Genomic DNA, 24,395 nt, shown 5'->3' with positions numbered 1-24,395 from the left:
GAGACCCCCATGCCATCGATTAACTATAAATCTGTCCCAGTGGCCCCTTGGCAGTGTGGAGTGTAGCTGCGAACGCTTCTGGATTGTCGTCTGCCCGACCCCGCTCTGTTGGGTACGTTAAACTAACTCATTGACTACATGGAGCTGCCTGCCTTGTTTTTTGGTCTCAAGATCCCGTCTAAGTTCTGTGGGCAATTTTTGTTCCCTCTGCCCTCCAACAATACACCTATTCTGTGACCCAGTGATTTCACTCCTAACTGTTTACCCAAGAGAAGCGAAAACATATGTTCACATGGAGATTTGTACAAGAGTGTTTATAATAGACTTTATTATAATAGCCCTAAACTGGAAATAAACCAAATGTTCATCAACAGAAGAATAGATTTTTTTAAAAAGTGATATATTCATACAATGGAATACTACACACCAATAAAAAACAGCAAACTACTAACACCTACAACAACATGGATGAGCCTCAAAAACATTATCCTGAGCAAAAAAACCATAGACATAGAAGAATAAGTCCAGGGAACATACTATATGATTCCATTTATATGAAGTACTAGAATGAGCAAAGGTCATCTAAGATGATGGAAATCAGAAAACGGTTGCCCCTGGGAGCAGGGAGACAGAAATTGACTGGAAAGGAGTATGAGGGACCTTTCTGGAGTGATTGGAAATGTCTCATATCTATACCTTGTCTTAGATGATGGCTACATAGGTTTATACAGTTTATACAGGTTTATATTGCCAAAACTCATCAAATGAAACACTTAAGATCTATGCATTCTATTTTATATAAAATTTTATATATTTCATGTCTCAATTAAAAATGATCAAGAGCCAGCATTTATTGAACATATACCCTGTGCAGGATTGTGAAAGACTGCCTATTAATGGACTCGGCAGTGATCACAACGTAGAGGGGTAGGACCCATCATGACCAACCTTCTTATCTGTGGGGTTGCAGAGACCATTAAGTGGGGGAAGCAGAACCTAAATTCCGTGGCCTGAGGACTTATTCACTCTAATCGTCTCTCATTTTGTTATCTCTGCATCCCCATCAGCATTTTTCACATGGCACATAGAAAGTGGTGTTGGACTGAAAATGTGAATTTCAGGCATTGTCAATTATTGAGTGAACGTGTGCTAAACATCAGGCACTGTGCTGGGGTTGAGGAGAAGCAGTGAACAAGAGGGGTGCCAGCTCAGGAGCCACAGTCTGGAAAGGTCTGTGCAGGCAGGCATCTGGTCTCCCCGGGTGTTTGCTACCCCGCGGCTCCTCCTGGATGGCTTCCGGGTCCAGCCTTAGGTTTTATTTTCTGTTGCTTCCCAAGGCTCCACCCTGGTTCCAGAGGGAACTCTGGTTGGAAATTCTTCCCTTGATGTGCAGGTGCACTTTTATCTTCACAGGCACTGGTTCCAGAAGCAGGTCAAAGCACAGGCACCCTGTCAGAGAGAGACAGTTCTCAAGTTCCCTCAGGCTCCAGTGCACACCTGGGCTCCCCACCTCGGGGTCTCTGGGGGATGCTCTGCCAGCAGCAACACAGTAGATGCCGCTTGTGCACATGCTCTGAGGCCCAGGCCTACCCTTGCTTTCAGTTTCTAAACACAGGTTTGGTGCAGGTTGACACATTATGGCCCCCATAAATCATGGGGAGCCGGGGCCTTAGGGAGCTTGCTTTCCTGCCTTGGAATCGACAGGCAGCTCTGCTGGGTCCTGTCCTGCTTACAGATCTAGTGATGGGCATCCTTCCCTCTCGTCTGCACAGAGTCACCTGGAGACCCACAGCTCTCCCCATTCCCAGTGTGTTCCCGGCCACCAACCTCAGCAGCCGGTGGGCAGTGATGCCCACCTGCCTCAGAGTTTGGGCCATTGGGCCCCTCATCAAGATACCCTAGTGACCTATCCCCTGCCACCTCCCCTGGTCCACTCGGCCCAGGCTGTGCACCACCTTGCTTTCCCTGCACCATCTTTGGTCACTGGCAATCAAAGGCCTCAGCACACAGCTAAGGATGGGTTCATCTGGGGGTCATAGGCTGAGGTTTAACATCTTCACATCTTCACGAGATTTTTTTCTAATGATTGCCTTTGTTCTCACTCACCTTGGGATCACAGTAAGCCAGACAACCTGACAGGGCCACTTGGTGACCTTCTGGGAGCAGTATGTTGAAGGGCGTAACCCCTACTACTACCACCAGCACACACACATCTTGAGCCCTAACTTGCATATTACAAAGCCCTTTGCTGCATATATTGTCACTCAGTCCTCATTTCATCTGGTAAGGAACACAATGAGGGAGGCTTACTCTCACATTTAGAGGAGAAAGTGGGCTCCAAACTTTTGGTAGCTTGGCCCATGTCCCATGGTGGTGTCTGAGGTGACAGACAGTGGTTCAGACAGATAGCCCTGACACCCTGTTCCCAGAGCAGGGCCTCGCATGGTCCAGATTTGGGCATTCCTCACACACGTGTATTATCATGGACCGATAGATAGGCTGTATGGGGTGTTTCCTGGGATGTACCCAAGATGGGGCCCAGCACGATCAAGACAGAGTCTGGCCCCTGCCAGCTCATCTTCCACACAGAAACTAGGGTGATTACTTTCTTCCAAAAAGTTAATCTGACCATGTCACTCTCCTGCTTAAAGCCCTTACTGTGTACCGAGCGCTGGGCTCCATGCTTTATATGTTTATCTCTTTAATCCTCACAACAGTCCTCTGAGGTAGGTGTTAGGACTTTGACGTGCAGGTGAGAAAGATGAGTCTGGAGATACTGCCTTTACTAACTTGCCTCCAGCACTGTGACAGAACACATTTCTGTTGTTTTAAGCCCCCCGGTTTGTGACTTTGTTACGCAGCTTTGGGAAACCAATACACTATCTTATTCTTACAGTGGGGAGAGTCTGGGCCATGCCCATGTGTGCCATATTCTCTTCCCGGAGATTTTCAGTGCCCATCTGTATACGAAAGGCTCCGAGAAGTCCCAAAGCCAGGAAACCTGTTCAACATTTTTAATCAAGTATTTTCCAAACAAACTTGATCTTGAGACGCCTGTCTCACAAAACACCTTTTAGCTGGTGTGAAGCTGGGGCTCCAAGGAGCACACTTTGAGAGATGCCGTTAAATGCCAAACAGGCCTCCTGTCTGGATACATGCAGGGAAAAAATGCCTTCTTGATTGGACCTGCCTGAGCTTTTTCATCACTTCTGACAACGCTTCGCCACTCTCATCAGCCCTGGAAAAAAAAAAAAACCTCAAGAAATCTAAGCACTATAGAAATGGCTATGAAAATGCCATTCACAGTGAGCAGTGAACAAGATGGTAATATTTTATATCAGGCAGGGACCCACAGGCAAAAATAGCAGAGGCAGATGCGCAGGCTTGTGTTGTTTTGTCCAAAGTATAAAAGGACAAGAAGTCTGAGATCTGGAGGAATTTCCCCAAAGGCAAACCTGGAAACTTCAATCACTACTCAGGGGTGCTTTTCTCATCTCAATCTCCAAGCCAAGAATGTCTCAGGGATAACGGCACAAGGCAGCCCAGCCAGGCCTCCCTTTGGTTCAGTCAGAGGGTGAGAACAGCAGTTTCTCACCCTCTTCAGCTGCAGATGCCAAGGCCAAGGATGAACCACACACTTGCTTAGTCTGCAAGGAGCTGTTTCCACCCCGACCCCACTGTGTTGTAACAGGGTGGGCATTTTTAAAGCAAGGTCAAGTAATGCACCTGACATCCTGCTGCCCACAGTCTTCCCTGCCGCCCATTCCTGCCTGGCTAACTTCCCTGACTCTCCAGTCTACTGTGTCCCCCTGTGGTACTCTCCCCAAGCACCCTGGATGTCCTCCTTAGAGCCGCTGACACCACGCTGTGACATGCTCAGTGATGGACTGTGGGCTCTACCAGAATGGAATGGTCATAGTCACCTCCGTGTCCTCAGCACCCAGCACAGTGTCTGGCCGAGGGGACATCTTTGCTCTTCTCTAGATGCTTCCTCAGTCCCCACTGCCACGCCCTTGAGCATCCTTTCCCTGTATGCCAGCCCCCCAGATCTGAAGGGAAATGGTTGCAGAATCACCAGCACCCTTCCAGTGACCTGTACACAATGGCAGGCTCAGTGTTTGGTTTTTACCGCAGGTCACACTCTTGCAAACATTTCCATCCTGAGATGTGGCAAATATCTGTGTCAATTGGCACTGTTCAGTTAGCGTTCCAGCTGTCACATCCATTTTGGACTTGGCTTGAAGTCATGAAGAAGGCTTAGGTTTTAGTGACGGGTCTGTGCACTGCTCCAGGCTAAGGAGGCTCAGGGGTGGAGAGCAGCCTCTGCTGCCCACACCGGGGTCCAGCTGGAGGTCTCCTTGCTGTGGGGCTTTGCTGTGGGACACAGTCTCTGAATATGTATATTGGTGGCAAATCAGGTGAAAAACAAGGCTGTTTTCTTAACCAGCTCAGCCTCTAAGTTACATCCGATCCCCAACCCCAGTCCTGCCCTTAACTAGAGCAGGTAGAGTCTGGATTAGCTATCCAGGGGACAAGGCAGTTTATAACTAGTCTTTTCCCAGGCTCTGGGCTTTCCAAAGATCTTCCTCGTGCATCAGCAATGCAGATTCTTGTCAAATATTGCGTAGGATGGTGGCAACATCCCCATTTTAAAGAAGAGAAAACTGAGGCCCAGAGATATGTGGTCATTTCGGTAAATTCACAGACTCAGGATTTCTGACTTTTGGGTCAGTGCTATTCAGCTAGTTACTTTAGGGGACATGTATAAGGGTCAAGTTGGATCAAAATTAGCTAGGTTTTTGTTTGTTTGTTTTTTTCTTTGTTTTCTATTTACTGTGTTCCAGGAAGTATGTAAAGAGCTTTTGTGAATTATCTCATTTAATTCTTCTATTAACTCTTTCAGGTATTATTATTATCCCCATTTTATAGATAAAGAAACAGAGGGACTGAGAGGTTAAATAACTTGTCCAGCATCACACAGCTAATACATGGCAGAAGCAGGATTCAAACCCAGCACTGGCTGATGGCAAAAGTACACTCTTAACTGAGTTTTCTGGCAGCTTCCAAATAAATATCTAGACAGCTCTCTGGTGTCAGGCAGACTGCAGCATGCGGTCTAGGTTGATGATGCAAACCCACCGGTGTCCCTGACTGCCATTCAGGTGTTAGGGGCTGGGAGGATGGCTGAGGGTGGCCTCTGATATAGGTGGGCATGGCTGGGATGGTTAAAGGGGCGCTTGGTCTACCAGGAGCACTCTTGGCCGAGAGTAGATGACTTGGGCGTGGGAGGGATTGGCCAGTGTTTCTGGGGCCCCGACTGCCCCCTGCCAGGCTCTGGAATCCTTTCCTGTTGTCATGACCACAGTCTTCTTCGCAGGCCTGTGCTCAGGCCCTTGGTCTGGACCACCCGATTCAGAGCTCCTGATCTGGTTTAGGGCCTGCACTTTCTAGATCTGACTCAGAGAGCAGCGGGCCCTGCAGGATGGGCAGCTGCCTTTGTGGCAGTCTCAGAGCTGCTGCTCAGTGAGAAGGCAGCCCCAGCACGTAGCAGTGGCGGGTCTTGGGTATGTTCTGCAGCTTCTCGGAGCTGTGGTTTCTTCATCCCGAAAGTGGGAATATTCACATTTCTCTCCCGAGTCACTGTGAGGAGTTAGTGAGGTAATATATGAAGGCAACTAGGACACAGCAGATATTCCCCACCTCTTAGCTCAGGGATCACATGGTGATGATGGTGGTGGTGGTGGTGGCAGCAGCAAGGACAAAGCATGGGCTGTGTACCCAGCAGGTCCCAAACCGTGCTAGATAGACTGTCATTTCGTGCTCAGAAAAACAGAGGACGGGACAAAACTGCCTGGACACAGTGTGGGCTGGGGTCATCCTTATAGTTTGTATCTGGGCTCTGGCTCCTGCACACTGACTTTGAACAAGCAGCTTAGCCTCTCTGAGCTGATCCACTCGGAAAGTTTACCACCAGCACAAGCACTGGGCCTTCACTCCCAGGAGATGGAGCTAGGCCTTCTGAGGGCATCGGGATGTCAGTAGCTCCTCATGGGTGACTGACCCCCGTGGCGAAGTCGTACATCCTGGCTGCTGGCAGGGTGGCAGAGGCTGCTCTTGAGGGTGTGCTGGCCTGGCTGGGACACAGATGAATCTGTGCAGCCACTGCCCCCTTTGTTCTCAGGAGTCAGTCACCCTGCAACCACTCTCTTTGAACTCAGCTGTCTCATTCCAGCTGCCCATCTGGCCATCAGTCCAGCCCTTTCTTTTCCAAGACAGCTTCCTGTCTGTGAGAAGCTGCCCAGCCTCTGAGGCCAGACCCCCCTGCCTGTTACACCTGGCACCTGGGTAAATATGGCCTGTCTGCTGGCCACTTCCCCAGGGCAGGGCCTGGCTCTGGGCTGGGCAGCCTGGAGGGAGATGTGTGTCCTGGGCCTCCTGGGCCCCTGGTGACTTGTGCCGAGCGCTGAGGGTCCAAAGGTGATTCAGACCCTCTCTTCCCTGGGACTGGGGGTGGGAGGTACCGTAGAGCGAGGGTAGGATATCTCAGACAAACCTCCATTCAAATCCTGGTTCTGCTACCCACCAGTGTATGAAGACAGACACTTATATTCTCCTAGCCTCAGTTTCCCCATATGTGAGCTGGGTTAACAATATTACCCATATCAGAGGATGGATGGGAGCATAAAATGCACTTACCACACAGCCTAGCACATAATAAATACTCAGTATTTACCACCCATCAGCCATCATTGCTCTTCTGCATGGAGAGGCTCCTGGTTTACAAGGAGATGGACAAACTCAGGGCGGCTAGACCAGTGCTCTAGGGGAAGCAAGTGCTGGATGCAGTGGGAGCACTGGAGAAGGGGCCCCTAGAGCTGCGTGGACATCCAGAAGGTACCGCCCAGGATGAGGCTTAAAGGAGGAAGAGCTCCCAGGAGGATGAAGATGTAAGGGGCTCAGTCCCTCCCTCAAGCTGCTGATGTGTGGCTGTGTCTCATCTCCCTAGAAACGACAGGCAGGGACACTATGACAAGTGTCCTCAAAGAGCTGAGGGGACACCGCGGGGCAGTGATGGGCAAGGGCAGCAGCCTGTTTTGGCTTTAATGATCAGGTAAAGCTTCATGGGGGAAGGAAAATGTGTGATGGATTCAGCAACAGCTACTGTTTGAGCATGTAGACAGAGGAACGCGCAAAGAGAATATGGTGAATGTGGGAGGTGTGGGTGTGAGTGTACAGTGAGTACGCTCTGGGCTGGGGTCCCCCTGGTGAAGTGTGAGGGGGCCAGAGCTGGAGAGGGGGCAGGTCCCCCCAGAGCAGTGGGTGGGAGACTGGCCAGGGTGGCTCCCTTTATTCATGTCCTGTTGGGCACGACGCTTGTGTTTGGAGACTGAGCCCACGGTCCAGGTGCTACTGAGGAGGGGTGGTCCTTGGGGGGAGGGGTGGGGCCTGACCGCATCTGATTGGCCAGCTCTGCAGCCCAAAGAGGACGCCCTGTGGGGCTTGGCTCCTGCTGACCTCTCTTTCTGGCCTCGTGTTGCATCTCCACTGCTCACTTTCTGGCCCTTTTTCTCCCCCATCACCAGGCCTCTGCTTTTCCTCGGTGGTTCCTCACCCACATTTTCCCTTCTCAGTGCTCAGCCTCTCTCTTCACCCAGTTGCTCAGACCCCCATCCCAGGAGTTGTCCTTGATTCTGCTTTTCCTCTACCCCTCCACTGTCAGCAAGTCCTCTACCTCCAAAAGCTTCCCAAGTCTGACCTCCTCTTTCCCTCTCCTCTGCTGACACACTAGTCCAAGCTGTCCTCACCTGCTGCCTCAAAAACTGCAGTGATCTCCGATCTGATCCACCAGCCACCACTCTTATCCCCTAATGTCTCTTCTCCTCACTGCAAACCAGAGCGTTCGTGGCATCCCTCTCTCTCCACTCAGAGTAAAATCCAAGCTCCCTGCCAGGCCTGCAAGGTCCTGCATGATCTTCTCTGCCTGGCCCACCTCCCTGATCTCAGTTCCTACTTCTCTCTCCTGCTTGCTGCATTTCAGCCACTTTGGCCTCTTTGTTGTTTCTCATATACCCCCAAGCACACTCCTGCCTCAGGGCCTTTGCACTTGCTGTTCCCTCTGGGTGGAGCGCTTCCCTGAGATACCCTCATGGTTCACTGTTTCCCTACACTCAGGTCCCTGCTCCCATGTCACCCCTTCAGAGATGCCTCCAATGACCCGCTTAGCTAAAGCAGCCTCCCCATCCCTATCTTTCGTAACATCCTGTTTTTTTTTTGTCTCGTAGCTCTTATCAGTCTGAAATGATCTCAAGTATTTGTCCATGTGTGTATTGTCTGTTTCCCTGCTAGCCCGTGAGGTCATGGGGACAGGGGACCAGGCCTGTCTTGTTGATTTCTGGACTGCAGGGCCTGGCACGGAGCAGGCTTCATAGTAGAAGGACAGTAAATATGGGTTGAGTGACGGATGGCGCTTGAGGCCTGGGTGCCTGGGGCTGAGCTCGAGGAAAGAGGGTAGGGCCTGGGCAGTTGGGATTTGGGCTGGGACATCCTTTTCTTTTTGGACCCATGCTGCTGGGACTTGGACCTACCAGCCTCCCAGGAAGCAGGGACTGGGGAAAAGGAATATAGATTATATATATGGGTTCCTTTTTTGTCTTTTAATTTTTTATTATAGAAACTTGCAAACATCTGCAAAAGTAGAGAGAACAGGATAATCCATACCTGTGAAGATGACACTTGCTTTGCTGAAAGTTGGTCAAATGCCATTTCACTGGATAGTGTTTTCAGTTAGGTTGCATGACTGTCCTGCCAAGGTGATTTTATTATTACAAAATGTACAAAACTCCATTTTGAGAAGAAAATAGCACACAGCAGATTTTGCTCCGCATACTGAAAATCTTTGTAAATTGAGATCTCAACCAACAACTCTTTGTGGTGACAGTAAAATAAAAATCCCTGTCACCTCCTCGGGTGCCCCAGCTCCCAGATGCACACCGGCTGCCGGCACTGCCCTTGCCCTGCTGCCCACTCAGCCTGCCCAGCCTGAGAACTCACCTGCCTCTGGGGAAAGAGCTAACATCAGAGTCTGGACTCCCCGGCTTCGGGCTCTTGGGCCAGTTCCTCCAGCCCCTCCCAACTTCAAGACCAACTCTCTGGCCAGGTTTCCCACTAAATTTTGTTGGAAGCTATGGGAAGACCCCAGCTAGAGGCCAAATCTTAATCCATAAGTCTTCATTTGCAAACGTTAGTGAGCAGGAGAATTGCCAGCAAGCTCAATATGAATCCAGAGTCCTGGGCCCCACCTCAGAGGTCCTGTGTCAGTATATAAGGGGCAAGGCCCTGGAATCTGCATTTTAATAAACCAGCCCCAGTGCTTTTGAAGCAGGGGGCCCTGGACCATATTCCAGAGGCACTGCTCTGCTGAGAGGTTCACTGTGGTGGTTAAAAGGCACCATTATTTGTTGGAAATCCTGAGTTTGAATCTTGGCTTACTATGTACTTAGCCTTTTTTGGACTTAAGCTTTCTCCTTTTTAAATGGAGATAAAAATAATATCTACATCATAGGATTCCTAAGGGTTATGTGAGATAATACTTAAGAGCTCAGCATGGTGCCAGGAACACTGTAAGTGCTTAGTTCATGTTGGCTGCTATTATTATTACTATTATTTCCTACCATTCCTCAGTGCACATCTGCTTGCTTTCCCAACACACATCTTTCCCAAGAACACCATCAGCTGGATCTCTGGGTTTAAAAAAAAAGCCCCGATTTGCAGCATTTACCAGTTCCTGTGGTGTAAATACTCCCACCATGGCCAACTTAAAGTTCCTAATGTGATGACATTGACCATGGAGTTGTGAGGAGGTGTGCACAGCTGGCTGGTATGTGCTGGTACGAGCTGGCTCCGGGGCACCACCGCTAAGTCTGTCTTCACTGTGAGATCCCGAGTACTTTGTCCTGGCCTCAGCTGGAGCTGGTAAGTGCAAAGGGCTGTGAGCAGAGTCTGATGTAATTGCTACCGTCTGCTGCAAGGGACAGCTGGTTTTCGCAGTTTTGCTATCTGTGTGTACTCATAGCTAATGCAGGAAATGGTAATTGTAGCCTCAAATTACTGTCACTCGGAACCCAGAGCAGACATGATATTCAAAGGGCAGAGATGGCTCCAACATGCTAATATTTACCATTTGCCATGGACCGCATGAAAGTGTGTGAGGCCTCTGAAGCCGCTGCTGTCTCCTTTGCTGGTTCTGGCTTTGTTTTGTTTTGATCACTGAGAAAAGCGGACTTATGTTGTGAAACAAGTGGGGGTCTTGGAGCCAGACTGTCTGGGATCAAATCCCAGTACTGTCATGTAACAATTGTGTGACCTTGGGCCAGTTAGCCAACCTCTCAGATGCTCGGTTTGCTCCTCTGTAAAGTGGGCGTATTCATGAATACATTGCAGACTGTCGTGAGCATTAGCTGTGACATGTGTCATGTGCCTAGGATAGGGCCTGGCAAAGAAGAGCAGCTCTACGAATAGGAGCTAAGTTACGGCTATTCCTGGGAGGAAGGTGCTGCCCACATGGCCTTTCTGTAGCTGATCTTTATCCAGGAGTTTAGAAGCTAGCTGAGAATCCATCCTTATTTGTACAGGTGAGAAGGGTAGACAGTTTTCATAATGGCAAATTTCAAACATTTCATTTCTTCCTCAAAGTGATCTTTTCTACACAAAGTTATTTCCTATTAACCCATCATGTGAAAGAAGCTGGGTGGAGGTTTTTTTTTTTTTTTTTTTGCCAGATTTGGAAGCTATCTTTGGGATGCTTATATAAAATATAAAATAGATGGTTACATGCCACTTAGAGGCCTGGCCGTAAAATATGAAAGGCTTAGTGATGGTGGAGACACACAGTGGAAGGAGCCTGGATGCCTGAGTCTCCTCTTGAGGAGAACAATGCAGGAAAGCAGGCCAACCAGAAATATCCACTGTGGATTTTCTGTTAGCGAGAAATAGGCCTTTTCTGTGTTAAGCCATTGAGAGTTGAGCTATTCTCTTATAGCAACTAGCATTAGCCGACACTGACTAAGAGCAATCATATAAGTAAAACACACTCTGAGAAGCCTAGGAACCACTCAAAGAGGCGGTCAGTGATAGTCCAAGGAGCTAAACTGAGGTCCGAGAAGAGCTGCCACGTTACTCCATTGTCTTAGATGTACAGCAGCAGTAAAAAGATCTGGACAGAGGAAATAACTAGTGGATTCAAGTAGGAACCCTCACGTGAAAGACACAGGGTTGAATCCAGTTACTGTTTTCTCCCAAGCCACACCAGGTGTGTCAGCTAGTTTAGAATAAAACACAAAGGTCTCTTCATCGTCCTGAGTTCTCTCCTGCTGTTCAGTCTGAGGGGAACAAAGGTTGGCAGACACGAGGCTTGCGTGGAGTTGATGATATTCAGCTCTGTGTGGATTGTGTGTGTCCCCAGCCCGTGGGAGAATTGCAGCCCTCTCCAGTGCTGGCCTGGCAGGTTCCGTTGGCCTCCTATGTGGGCGTGAACTAACCATGCAGGTGGGTTCTCAGGAATGCCTTCGATCTGCTATTTTCATGCAATCTGGGGGGAGGGGAGGAAAGCTTCAGTGCCAAAGGCCTCTAGGAGGAGTGTCCCTGAGAAGTAGAGTCCCCAGCATCTCCTTTCTGTCACCAGTCCTCTACGTTCACTTCAACTCTATCCCTCCCTATAGGCCCAGGAACGTATAGGACCTGCACAGACAAAAAACAGAGGCCTACTTTCAAATTGCTACTGACCCCACAAAACTCTTCCCAGCATGTTAAAAATCTGTCCATCCTTTTGTGCCCTCTCCTCATTGCCTGGACCATATTCTTCAGTTACCTGGAGTTGGTACCTCAAGATTGTGGTTGTCTCCTGGACCCTCCTTCTGTGTAGTTTATTCAGGGCCAAGCCCTGGTGGTTCTCCCTTTGCAGATTCCTCCTGGATCCTTCTTCCTAACTTCCACTCTGGCCGCCTCCGTGGGCCTTGAGCTTTCTCACCTGGGCTGTTGCAACCACCTCCTTACTGGCCCCCCTGCTTCCAGCATCCCTCTCCCACCTCTTCCCACCCAGGCACCCTGCAGGCTGTGCTCTTCATGGTCCCCCCAAAGCACAATGCTCCCAGCTCCTCACAGGTCTGCTTGAAAACTTTCCACGTCTTTCTTGGCCGTGACCCTGAATTGTCGATGATTTTCTGATGGAGTCAGAGCATGCTTTGTTCCAAAGTTTTCTCATTGTTTTCTTTCCATGGGATTGTAGAAAACATCTCCCGTCAGGCACACCCTACTGTTTTTGTGAAAATTATAGGCTGCAAATAACTGCTTAAGTCAACTGCCAGACGAGGTACTCTCTTCAGAGGGAAAATTCCAGCTGTTGAACAAGTTTATGGGCTTTATTTTTAGAGCAAAGCGTTCATCAAGTGAAGGAAGAGAATTTTCCAGGTGCCCCAGCTCCATTCTTATTGTAAAGCACATGTGTTTGAGTGGGCTACTTCTTTCAAGGGCAAATTTATGACCCCAGTACATATCCACCCCCTCTTTGGGCCCCTTCTGCAGCCTTAGAGTAGACAGGTTGGAGAACACACAGAGAGAAACAAAGATAAGAGAGGAGAGAGGGGCTGAAGAAGGGGCCACACCCCACCCCACTCCTCCTGAGATCTGATGAGTTCCCTGCCTCAGGCTCTGAGTTGATGCTTTGTCCTAGGATAATGTCTGGCTTAAGCCAGTTTGTTCCCTGAATCTAAACAGTCTCAAGTAAGGCCCACCGAAGACCAGCTTCCTCCCCTTGCACACTTGTAGGGAGAAGAGGGTGCCCAGAAGAAGCTGCCTGAGATCTGTGCTCAATCCAGGCCAGCCTCTTGCCCCTGGGACAGCCTGCCTTTCCACAAAGCATCTGGGACACAGCTGAGGAGCCCATGAAGTGTGTGCACCTGTCCCCTCCTCCAGACCTCCCCTCCCTCAAATGCCCCTGTGCCTCACTCTGTCCTGTAGATGGTTAGACCATCCTCAGTGGCCACCATTGAGGGAGGCCCCATATTCTAGAACTTGCCCATTGTCAGGCAGCCCCCTCAAAATTTATCCATCCTGTGTTCTTCTCCCCCCAAATCCTGCAATTAGCTGATTGAATAAACTAAGTAACATTTTGGATTTAATGAACCGTAATCGCTCAGCATTAACCTAATACCTTGTTATTCAAAATGTGGCCACACACCTTATCTCTGATAAAGGAGGCAAGAATATACAATGGAGAAAAGACAGCCTCTTCAATAAGTGGTGCTGGGAAAACTGGACAGCTACATGTAAAAGAATGAAATAAGAACACTCCCTAACACCATACACAAAAATAAACTCGAAATGGATTAAAGACCTAAATGTAAGGCCAGACACTATAAAACTCTTAGAGGAAAACATAGGCCGAACACTCTATGACATAAACCACAGCAAGATCCTTTGTGATCAACCTCCTAGAGAAATGGAAATAAAAACAAAAATAAACAAATGGGACCTAATGAAACTTAACAGCTTTTGCACAGCAAAGGAAATCATAAAAAAGATGAAAAGACAACCCTCAGAATGGGAGAAAATATTTGCAAACGAAGCAACTGACAAAGGATTAATCTCCAAAATATACAAGCAGCTCATGCAGCTCAATATCAAAAAAACAAACAACCCAATCCAAAAATGGGCAGAAGACCTAGACATTTCATCAAGGAAGACATACAGATGGCCAAGAGGCACATGAAAAGATGCTCAACATCACTAATTATTAGATAAGTGCTCATCAAAACTGCAATGAGGTATCACCTCACGCCCGTCAGAATGGCCATTATCAAAAAAGCTAGAAACAATAAATGCTGGAAAGGGTGTGGTGAAAAGGGAACCCTCCTACACTGTTGGTGGGAATGTAAATTGATACAACCACTATGGAAAACCGTATGGAGGTTCCTTAAAAAACTAAAAATAGAACTACCATATGATCCAGCAATTCCACTACTGGGCATATACCCTGAGAAAACCATAATTCAAAAAGAGTCATGCACCACAATGTTCATTGCAGCATTACTTACAATAGCCAGGACATGGGAGCAACCTAAGTGTCCATCGACAGATGAATGGATAAAGAAGATGTGGCACATATATACAATGGAATATTACTCAGCCATTAAAAGAAACTAAATTGAGTTATTTGTAGTGATGTGGATGGACCTAGAGTCTGTCATACAGAGTGAAGTAAGTCAGAAAGAGAAAAACAAATACCGTATGCTAACACATATATATGGAATCTAAAAAAAAATGGTTCTGATGAACCTAGGGACAGGACAGGAATAAAGACACAGATGTAGAGAATGGACTTGAGGACACCGGGAGGGAGAAGGGTAAGCTGGGACAAAGTGAGAGAGGAACATTGACATATATACACTAACAAATGTAAAACAGATAGCTAGTGGGAAGCAGCCGCATAGCACAGGGAGATCAGCTCGGTGCTTTGTGACCACCTAGAGGGGTGGGAGAGGGAGGGTGGGAGGGAGACGCAAGAGGGAGGGGATTTGGGGATATACGTATGCATATAGCTGATTCACTTTGTTATACAGCAGAAGCTAACACAACATTGTAAAGCAATTATACTCCAATAAAGATGTTTAAAAAATAAAAATAAAAAGAATGACGTGTAAACTCAAAAAAAAAAAAAAATGTGGCCACAGACAGCAGCAGCAGCAGCACTTGAGAACTTGTTAGAAATACAGAATCTCAGGTTCGCCCCAGACCTTCCGAATCAGACTCTCCAGTTTAACAAGATCCGCAGGTGATTCTAATGCACATTAAAGTGTGAGAAGCAGTGAGATTTAAGCGACATTTCGTCCCTTTCGGCGGATTATTTTTAATGTGAGACATTTCATGTTAATGATGCTGGTGGTTTGGCATTTTCACACTTTTACTAAGCTTTTTCACAAATATGAGCTTCTGTGGTTATCAGAGCAGCTAGATTATGAGTTCCTGGAGATGCCAGGACCCGAGGGATTTCTCCTGGCAGCCCCCCTCAGGCCTGGCATGTGACCCCAGTTTAATAAGTAGCTGAACAAATGAATAAATTTAGGGGTCCCTGAGGGAGTGAACAGCAGTCATTATTTCCATTTTGCACATGAGGAAACTAAGGCTCAAATAGGTTGAGACTTGCTCTAGTTTAGTTCATAAGTGTCAGAACTGAAATTCCATCACTAGCTTCTAACTTCCCATCTCCAAGTGATGGAGGCTTTTTGATGCTCTGTTTCAGGGAGATTTGTGTGGTCCCAACTCCTCCACCCCACCTCTCCTCCTTGTAGCTGTGGTGTCTGCGTGGAACGACCTCCCTGCTCTGGGGCTGGGTGAGCGGAGAACCCCGTGGCACTCCACACAGCCCACCTGAGCCTCCATTCCGGCAAGCTGTCACAGGCCTGTGTCCACAGCGTGCTCCCCTCGACACCCAGGTGGCCAGCTGTGGGAAACCATGCCAGAAGCAGTTCCAGGAAAAGGGACTCCTGCAGCTCACCTCCCTCGCCCCTCCCGGCAGGAGTGCGAGCGAGGCTTATTGAGAATGATTTCTGGGTTGTGAAGCTGTTAAGTTGGAATCATCTACCCTGGGATGCCCCCTTCCCTCCGAGGGCTCTGGCCATGCACGTGGAGCAGGTTAGATGTGGCCCGGTACAGAGAGGCACATATTCATTTGCTTGTAGGACCTCTGGGTGAGACCCTCAGGCAGAGTAAGTAATCAGGCAGAAGTGGGGAAATCCCAGACCACAGGAATGCACCGAGCCTCCCACGGGGAATTACTGCAAAGGATAGAAGCAGATGAGGGCTTTGCGGTTCCACTGATTCCTCCAGCCCCAGTCCTGGGCCTCACAAATGGGGCGCACAGACAAGGAAGGAGCCAGGAGGGTAGATGTCAACCTTCATCCTTTCCCACAGCAGCAGCCCATCACCTCGTGCCTTCCTGCAATCACTTCAGCTTGTTCGCAGGTGGAAACCTGCCTCGATCTCTGGCTTGCAATGCAGACCAACCCCAGTGCGGTTGGGTATGGTCACCCCCTACACAGTGTGGCTTAGGTGCCCTGGACACCCAAAGCACCGAGGAAAGGTAAAATCACTAGTGAGAGTTGGCACTCTTTGAGCACTTCCTACACCTGGCACCTTCTAAACACTTTACCTGCATCAAGTCATCTGATCCCCACCCCAGACCAAAGAGATAGGAAGGCCCTGTGATTACCCCCATTTTACAGATGAAGCAAAAGAAGCCCAAAACAGCCACGTGATGGCTCAAGCTCACACACTTGTGAGTGGAAGACCCCTTTTAACCACATCTCGGGGTTAGTGAGTTAGGGGACGACAGCATGGCTTGGAGGTAGGAGGGGTCCCTGTGGCCCTGTACGGTGCAGTTAGTCTCTGTGCCAAGGTGACATGCAGACCACACTCTGCCCAGTGTTCTGGGCTCAGGCCTGGAGTGGGGGGCGATGACACTGGAGAGATGATGCCGAGGGGCAGGCCAAGGAGTCTGAGCTTTCCCCACAGACGAAGGGAATCCCTGAAGGGGAGTAAGAATCTGACCCATGGTTCAGGAAGGACCCATGGTTCAATCTTGGGGGCCCGACTGGAGAGGCAAAAGACAGGACTCCTAGAGGCTCAGAGAAGGCTCTTTCGGCAGGCAGGGCAGACCGGAGGAGGTGAGGGCTGAACTAGGGCAGAGACAGTGGGGCTGAGCAGGCAGGCCATATCTGAAAGAAATAGCAGAGGTGCAATCAATAGAATGGGACCACTGATCCGATGTCTGCAGTGGTTCCTCTTCTGGGCTGGGGTTTCAGCCCAGAATGGGCACTTCGCTGTCTGTCTTTCTCTGTGGATGTGGGAGTCACTACGGCAGGGAGGAAGTGGGTCAGGGTTGTGTTCAGGTTCCTGAAGTTGGCCCAGGGCCCCCCGCCCCAGCAGGGTGGCACCACTCTTCCCGAAAGCCTAATGAGATGGTGAGTGACTTGGGATGGCTCCCCTCGGGTTTGGTGGCCTTTTCAACCCCACCTTCCCACTCCTCCCACCCTCCCCCGCATGGCCTGAGCCATCGTCCCTTCATGGGCTGATGTAGACACTGTAGTGTAGCTGCTGGCTGGGCTGCTGCCCAGGAGGGGGTCAGGAGGCTCTGACTGGCGGAAGTGACTTCTCCTCTCAGGATGCTCTCTAAAGCCCCAGGGGGTGGATGAAAGGTTTGGATACGGGAGAGATGGCATAAAAATGCACGTGTAGAAAAAACCAAATTTCTTAAATTACTAATCCATCCGTTCTGTGCTAATGCCTCCTGAAAGAAAACTTTCATCTTGGATAACACAGCCTTTTCTCTCTTGGAACCATTCATACCTGTAATTAAGAAGCTGTGCCTCATTAAAGCCATGGTCCTGGATTACAAAGCTGGAAGGCCTGGCTTGACCAGGGTGTAGCTTTCTGGGGCTAAAATCAGGTTCACGTGCCCTTGCCCTTGTGCAGTCCTGTCTCCCTGGGCTGCATGGCTCCCTCTTTATATTTCCTGGCTTTTACTTGGGTCTAGTAGATGCCTGTCGTGATTTATTCTTTAATTCCTAGCACTATTAACTGTGCCAGTTACCCAGAAACAGTTTCCAAGAGTCTGTTTTCCAAGGCTTTGTGGTAGATGTAGCTTGGACCCCTTGTCACCTGGTGGTGTGTTTCCACCTTGAAACACGACTCTCACTGTTGAGAAGACATTTTGACAGAACCGTCTTCCTTTCCTCAAGACAGAGGCTGTTTCCTACAGGGAAAAGTGACCTTCGGTCTTACCTAGCTCCCAGATCCAGGACATCCATCAGATCCTCATCAGGGAGAGAAGCAGGACTGAGCACAGTCACTGAGAAAACTCGGGGAGAGCTGCTCAACTCCACAACCCCCCACCACGCACGTGGTTGGCGTACTGACTTACACAGCTGGGGGTTTTTTGGTTTTTTTAATCTTTTTTTTTTTAACATCTTTATTGGAGTATAACTGCTTTACAATGGTGTGTTTCTGCTGTATAACAAAGTGAATCAGCTATACATATACATATACCCCCATATCCCCTCCCTCTTGCGTCTCCCTCCCACCCTCCCTATCGCACCCCTCTAGATAGACACAACGCACCAAGCTGATCTCCCTGTGCTATGCAGCTGCTCCCCACTAGCTATCTATTTTAAATTTGTTAGTGTATATATGTCAATGTTCCTCTCTCACTTTGTCCCAGCTTACCCTTCCCCCTCCCCGCGTCCTGAAGTCCATTCTCTACATCTGTGTCTTTATTCCTGTCTTGCCCCTAGGTTCTTCAGAACCTTTTTTTTTTTTTGATTCCATATATATGTGTTGACAGCTGGGGTTTTAATGAGCACCTTTATATGAGCCCACGGGTAGGTGGTGGTCTGGGTTTCAAGCAGAAGAAGGTGAGCTTACTGCTGACCTAAGCACCTCCAGAATCTCCTGTACAGCCACAGAGGGTAGATACAATTTCCCACAGGGACCATTCTCTGATCTCATTGGTTATCATTTCTTTACACTTTAGTGTGAATGAGTCTGCTACTTCCTGAGGAGTAGTGTGTAAACCTCTCTCATGGTAGACAGTTGGCTTTGTTTCCTCTTCAAGAGGTTTCAGGCATCTGTGAGAGGAATCTTGTCCAACAAAGAGTCTTTCCTGATATTGTGACAGAAAGGCAATCCCTGATTTTATCCATGTAAAAGGTTAATAAGGGATATAGACCTATGGGTCTGAAACCTTAAATTACAAATATGGGATTTGGGTTGTGGAAAGCTCCAGATTAGGAAGAATGGCCTTTGAGACCGTTTACCCCAAGCTTCTGCCGGCATGACAGTCCCCTAGTAGCAGTGTTTCTCAGGCTATTTAGACATTCCACCCCTAATTGCTGCCTCCTGTAAAATTTGAGTATCACAGTTACATCATATATCTGTTTGTGTACTATGGCCCTTTGGAGGGCGACAGCCATTATAATAGCTAAGACTTTTTGTCCCCCAAGCACTGATTTTGTCCTGTTGGTGTGTATCCCTCTCCCTGAGAAAGCTTGCTCTCTAGCCTATCCGTGAGCAGTAGCTATGCAGCTTCTGCTTGGATGTCACAAGTATCAGGGAGCTCACTACCTGTCTCCTTCTCAGGGTAGCCTTGGAATACTGCTCAGCAAGAGAGAACTATTGATACACACAACTTGAATGACTCTCCAGAGAATTATACCATGTGAAAAAAGCCAGTCCCAAAAGGTTACATACTATATGATACCATTTATATTATGTTTTTGAAATGATAAAATGTTAAAAATGGAAACCAGGTTAGTAGTTGCCAAGCATGAGGTGTGGTTATAAAAGGGCGATGAGAGGTATCCTGTGGCTCTGGGGCTGTCCTGTATCTTAACTGTAGGGGTAGATACAGTAACCTACACACGTGACAAAACTGCATTGAGTTGAAGACACACACACACACACACACACACACACAAGTACGAGTCAAAATAGAGAAATCTGATGGATTGTATGGTTGTCGGTATCCTGGTTGTGATATTGTGCTATGGTTTTACAAGATGTTAGCATTGAGGGAAACGGGACGAAGGGCACAGAGAATCTCTCTGTATTTCTTAAAGTTGCATGTGAATCTACAATTATCTCAAAATACGTTTAATTTTTAAAATAGCTAACTTTGAAAATAGATATTAAACAAATTAAAGAGCCTATGTTTTCATTTTACAAATCTAGGATTTGTTTTTCCCTTTGGAATTTTCTTAGGGCCCACATCAATTGTCAGAGTCAGTCAGATTGACTTAAAAGACATACAAATGAGCCCACTTGTGTACCAGAGGCAGCAAGAGTGTGCATCCCAGTGTCCTAGAGGTGGGGGGGGGAGCGTGTTTGCTGGGTGGGTCAGTGGAGCTGTTCAGACACGCAGGAGAAGCAGGAAGAATGGAAACCTGGCTTCCCTCCCTCCCCATGGAGTCCCAAGGGGAGGGACGGACGGGGAGAGGTAATGGGGGGCAGGAGAGGATGCTCCCGTATTCCCCCTGGGAAATCACCTTCAAAGGAGCAGCAGGGGCAGGAAGGGAAGGCACTCAAGCTGCTATATGAAGAAGGAGCCAGGCGGAGGCTGAGAGCCCATAGAACCTTCAGTCAGGGAAGTGCCTAGACCTGCTCAGGAATGTGGGAGGGGGTTCGGGCAGCCCAGAGCTAGTCTCTGTGGATTGCACCTGCCCTGCCTCTGCCCCTTCTCACATGGCAGGGACATGCACCCCTTCTGCACCAACTTGGAGGTCAGGGGTGCAGAGGCTCTGCCTAGCCCAGAGCAGAGCTTGGCTGCAGCCCATCCAGAAAAGGTTTTTTTTGAACCAGATTCTGAAGGGGCTCATAGATCAGTTGGATCAACAGTCCCCCACCAAAGTCATTTGTTTTGAAAACTCTATGTAATCCATTTCATTCTTACAGCTGGCTGAGGTTGCAAATGCAGTGGCCCAAAGTCACTGCAGCCCCTGCTCATTTTAGCAGCTGAGCTCCTTGATATGAGGTGGGGCCTTTCCCCAGGAAGACCCCCCCCCAGGTTGATCCAGGTGACTCAGACCCATCCCTCTGGCCTTACAGACAAGCCCCGTTTCTTGGGTCCAGGGCCGGCTGAAGCGGACTGCTGCCTGGACCCACAGAAGGGATTTGCATCGCCTACGTGCCCTTCCGTTGCCAGGACACAGCCAAGGTGCTTTTTAAGCACCTGAAAGCCTTGGTCGATGTGGAATCACTGCCTAGGCCCTCTGTGAAAGGAAGATGTGGATTTGGTGATGGGGGCCAGGCCCTGTGCTGAGCTCTTCACAGACACACAGACACAAACACACACACACACACAGAGCCTCCCCATTGCCCCACTCTGACTTTGTCCTCCGTTCTCCTGCAGACGAGGCTTACAGAGATGAAGGAACTTGCCCAGGGTCCCAGCACTGGCTGTGCTCACCCTGAAACTCAGGTGTGTCCAACTTCAGAGCGGCGCTCTACACAACACAGCCGTCTGCTTTCTATTCACAGGTCCCACTCTGCAGGGCCTCTTCTCACCCCTCTCTGTACCTGATGAGGCAAGGCAGGTGGGGATTATGATCCCTTCAATAGAGGGGAGCCCAGATCTCAGAGAGGGCAACGTGTCCAGAGACCCCCAGACTTGGCAGCAGAACTGCTCTCTGCTGCTGACTTCAGTGTCCTTCCACCTAAACCACGAGACCCCTCCTGTGACCTGAGAGACTTGTGTGACTGAGGACACACCTACAGAGGAGGAAGCTGGCTCTCATGGGAATCAATGTCCTTGTGACCCCAGTATTTGCTGTCACTGGTACTCAATAACAGTGGTTTCCTCAGCTGCTTTGACGCCCAGAGAAAGTTCCATAACACCTTTGGTACAGGTGTCCGTCTGGCCCTGCACAGCCCAGCCCCGGCACTACCCTGGCGGATCCTGGTCTCCTGATTGCCCGCCACAGCCCATTGCACAGAGATGCCAGGGTGGGGCAAGAAGGGAAAAGAGGAAAATCCTAGAAACCACCGGATTTACACCAACAAAAATGGGGAGTGGAGCAGGGGAGTGTAGGGATGGGACAAGACTATTTTCTGGGCTTCTCCTGGGGGGCGGGGTGGGTCCTCCAGCCGGAGTTATAGCACACCCAGGTTCTGGCTCCACCTCTGGCACTGACCCATGTTGTCTTCGCATTCTTGGGCATATCAGAGTGCAAGTGCTGCCCTGACGAAGGGGTGCTCTTAGGGTAGCAGAGAGGGACCTGGCCCGAGGGCTCTGCGCTCCTGTTCCCGTTTCAGCTAGCATTGGTCCACCTCTGTCTGATTATACAAGGGCGCCCACCTAAGATTGCTGTTGAGAGGATTCCACACCCGAAGCCGGTTGAAAGCTACCAGCTGGGTGGTCTGAGTGCTGCACGATGGCAGCAGACCTCTGCTCTCCAGAGCCGAGTGTAAGAGCCAGGAGAAATAAGAAGTAAGGACAGTTCCTGCAGGAGGAAGAGACTTCTAAAGGGGGAGTGGGTCAGGGAAAGGGAGAGGAGGCGACAAAGAAGAACTGTGTATCCACAGAGGCTGCTGACAGCCCTGATCACTGACTGGACTGGTGCCAAAGCTCTGGGAAGATTACCTGGCCTCAGCCCAAGGAAGACGTGGTCGTGATGCCCTGGACTTCCTCTTCAGTTATCATAAGATGTGCTCTGGTGACAACATGTTGCTGAAAACCAGAAATGACCAGCAGAGAGGGCCTGCAGCCCAGGTATGTGGGACTTCTCCCAGCCTGGGCAGGGTGCAGTCTCCATTCTGCAGGCTCCAGGCGCCATGCTGGAGGGGATGGTACAGTGTGGTTTTGCCTTTGTTGTGAACAATTTCAGAAGGCCCAGAGCAGAGCAAAGGCTGAAAATCAATTCTCTTCTCTTCCGAATCTCTGTGTAAGCATGCTAATTGAGCGGGCAGGGATCAGGAGTCTGTTTTTCTCTTTTAAATTTCTAACATTTCTCATTCACGTTTGCTCGACTTGTCGAGCCCAACACAGTGCTGTCTGGGTCTGTCTGTTGGTCCATCCACCTGAAGGTCTATGCTGCCTGTCCCCAAGCTTCTCGCGCTGTTAATAGCAGTTTGTACCTTCTGGGCAGTTTGACCATGTAAATTGGCTGTCTAAGGGATCCGTCGGTTGGTGTGTGAGCACAGAGGGAATTTTGTTTCCTCCCTCTTTCCAGGCACTTGGCTACTCCTCCACATTTTTCGTTTGGGCGGACAGTCAGGAACATGGTGTGGATTTGCATCACGCTGTCATTTACAAGGACATGTGGCCTTGGACCTCGGACAAGTTACTTGTTTCTTTGGAGACTCAGTTTCCTCACCTGGAGAGGTGCATTCCAGTTTATGGACTGCCTGGGAGAGGCCACAGGAGTGGAGAGCCTGAGCCCCATCACAGCTGAGCTGAGGTGTGGCCTGGCCCGGTCCCAAGGAGGCTGGCATTCCAAGGCATCTTCCAAGATCCCCAACTGTCAGGACAATGACGGGAGTCATTGCTGTTGTTCAAACATGAGTGATTATTACAGGTACTGCATCTCTCCACCCTGGCCACCCACAGGGGTCACCAGACAGGGCCAGACAGGGCCAGAGCACAGGGGCCTGATATCCCTAAGTGACCCCTTTGCTCACTACACAACATCTGCTTCTCTTCCAAGAGGACTGTATGGCTGGGTATCTTATGGCTGATGAAGTAGCTGGCCCTTGTGGGCCTCTACCTGAGGGTTCAAGGTTTCTTTTTTTTTTTTTTAATTATTTGCTTTATTTATTTGTTATTTTTTAAAATTTTTATTTATTTATTTATTTATCTATTCATGGCTGTGTTGGGTCTTCGTTTCTGTGCGAGGGCTTTCTCTAGTTGCGGCAAGCGGGGGCCACTCTTCATCGCGGTGCGCGGGCCTCTCACTGTCGCGGCCTCTCTTGTTGCGGAGCACAGGCTCCAGACGCGCAGGCTCAGCAATTGTGGCTCACGGGCCTAGTCGCTCCGCGGCATGTGGGATCTTCCCAGACCAGCGCTGGAACCCGTGTCCCCTGCATTGGCAGGCAGATTCTCAACCACTGCGCCTCCAGGGAAGCCCCCAAGGTTTCTTGATTCACAGGCTCCTTGCAGGCATGGGTTTTCATGGTCTGGCTCCCCCCAAACTTTCCCTTTGCCCTTATGTCTCTTTAACTCCCCATTGTGCCAAAAGTCTTGATGACAAAGCCCAACAATGTTTTCTCACTGGCCAGTGGATTGGCTATTCTTTCAGCTACTGTAAATTTGCAAAATTCCCTTTTCAATAGGTCCTTTTGGGCCTGGAGCCATTTTGAATGGTAGCAAGTGGGAGAGGTGGAATATCAGAGAGAGAGAGAGAGAATGAATGAGGGGGACAGCTCTAGGGGTGGCGCCAGGGGCCCCTGAGCTACACATGCTCCCTTATCCTCTTTCTCTCTCCCTTTTTTACTTAAAGAATGGGACAAACCACAATGTAACAACCATAACAAAAATGTTGCTTTAATCACTCCTAATCCCATCAGTCAAGCAAATCAACTTTTTAATTTTCGCTTCCAGAGCTGGTCTTTAAGTAGACATTTTTCTAAACAACTGTAATTGGAACACAATTTTGCATTCTGTGTTCCCCTTCTCTGGTAAGCCTGGCCTCACATTGCTACACAGTCTTCATAAGTATCATTCTTAATGGCGCACTCAATTGTGGCCTCTGGAATTTACTTGCCATCCCCAAAAATGGCCATCACATCATTACTTGTAAGAGCTAAAATTATCTGGGAAACAAGTATCTAGGTTATTCTATAATTTCTCAATG

At 49.1% G+C, this 24,395-nt stretch overlaps 1 long non-coding RNA gene across 1 annotated transcript; it reads right to left on the bottom strand.

Moving 5' to 3' along the window:
- Nucleotides 1–299: 299 nt before the first annotated feature.
- Nucleotides 300–22,570, bottom strand: LOC309657762. Its single transcript, XR_014261883.1, has 2 exons — nucleotides 11,867–22,570; nucleotides 300–1,449 (listed from the first exon to the last, which is right to left on the bottom strand). It is a non-coding gene; the product is annotated as an uncharacterized lncRNA (long non-coding RNA).
- Between the last annotated feature and the right edge of the window lie 1,825 nt (nucleotides 22,571–24,395).

This window comes from Balaenoptera physalus, assembly GCF_965194825.1.
Source record: "Balaenoptera physalus genome assembly, chromosome: 3".
In the NCBI taxonomy this organism is placed as follows: domain Eukaryota; kingdom Metazoa; phylum Chordata; class Mammalia; order Artiodactyla; family Balaenopteridae; genus Balaenoptera; species Balaenoptera physalus.
This window is presented reverse-complemented; position numbering and strand designations above follow the sequence as displayed.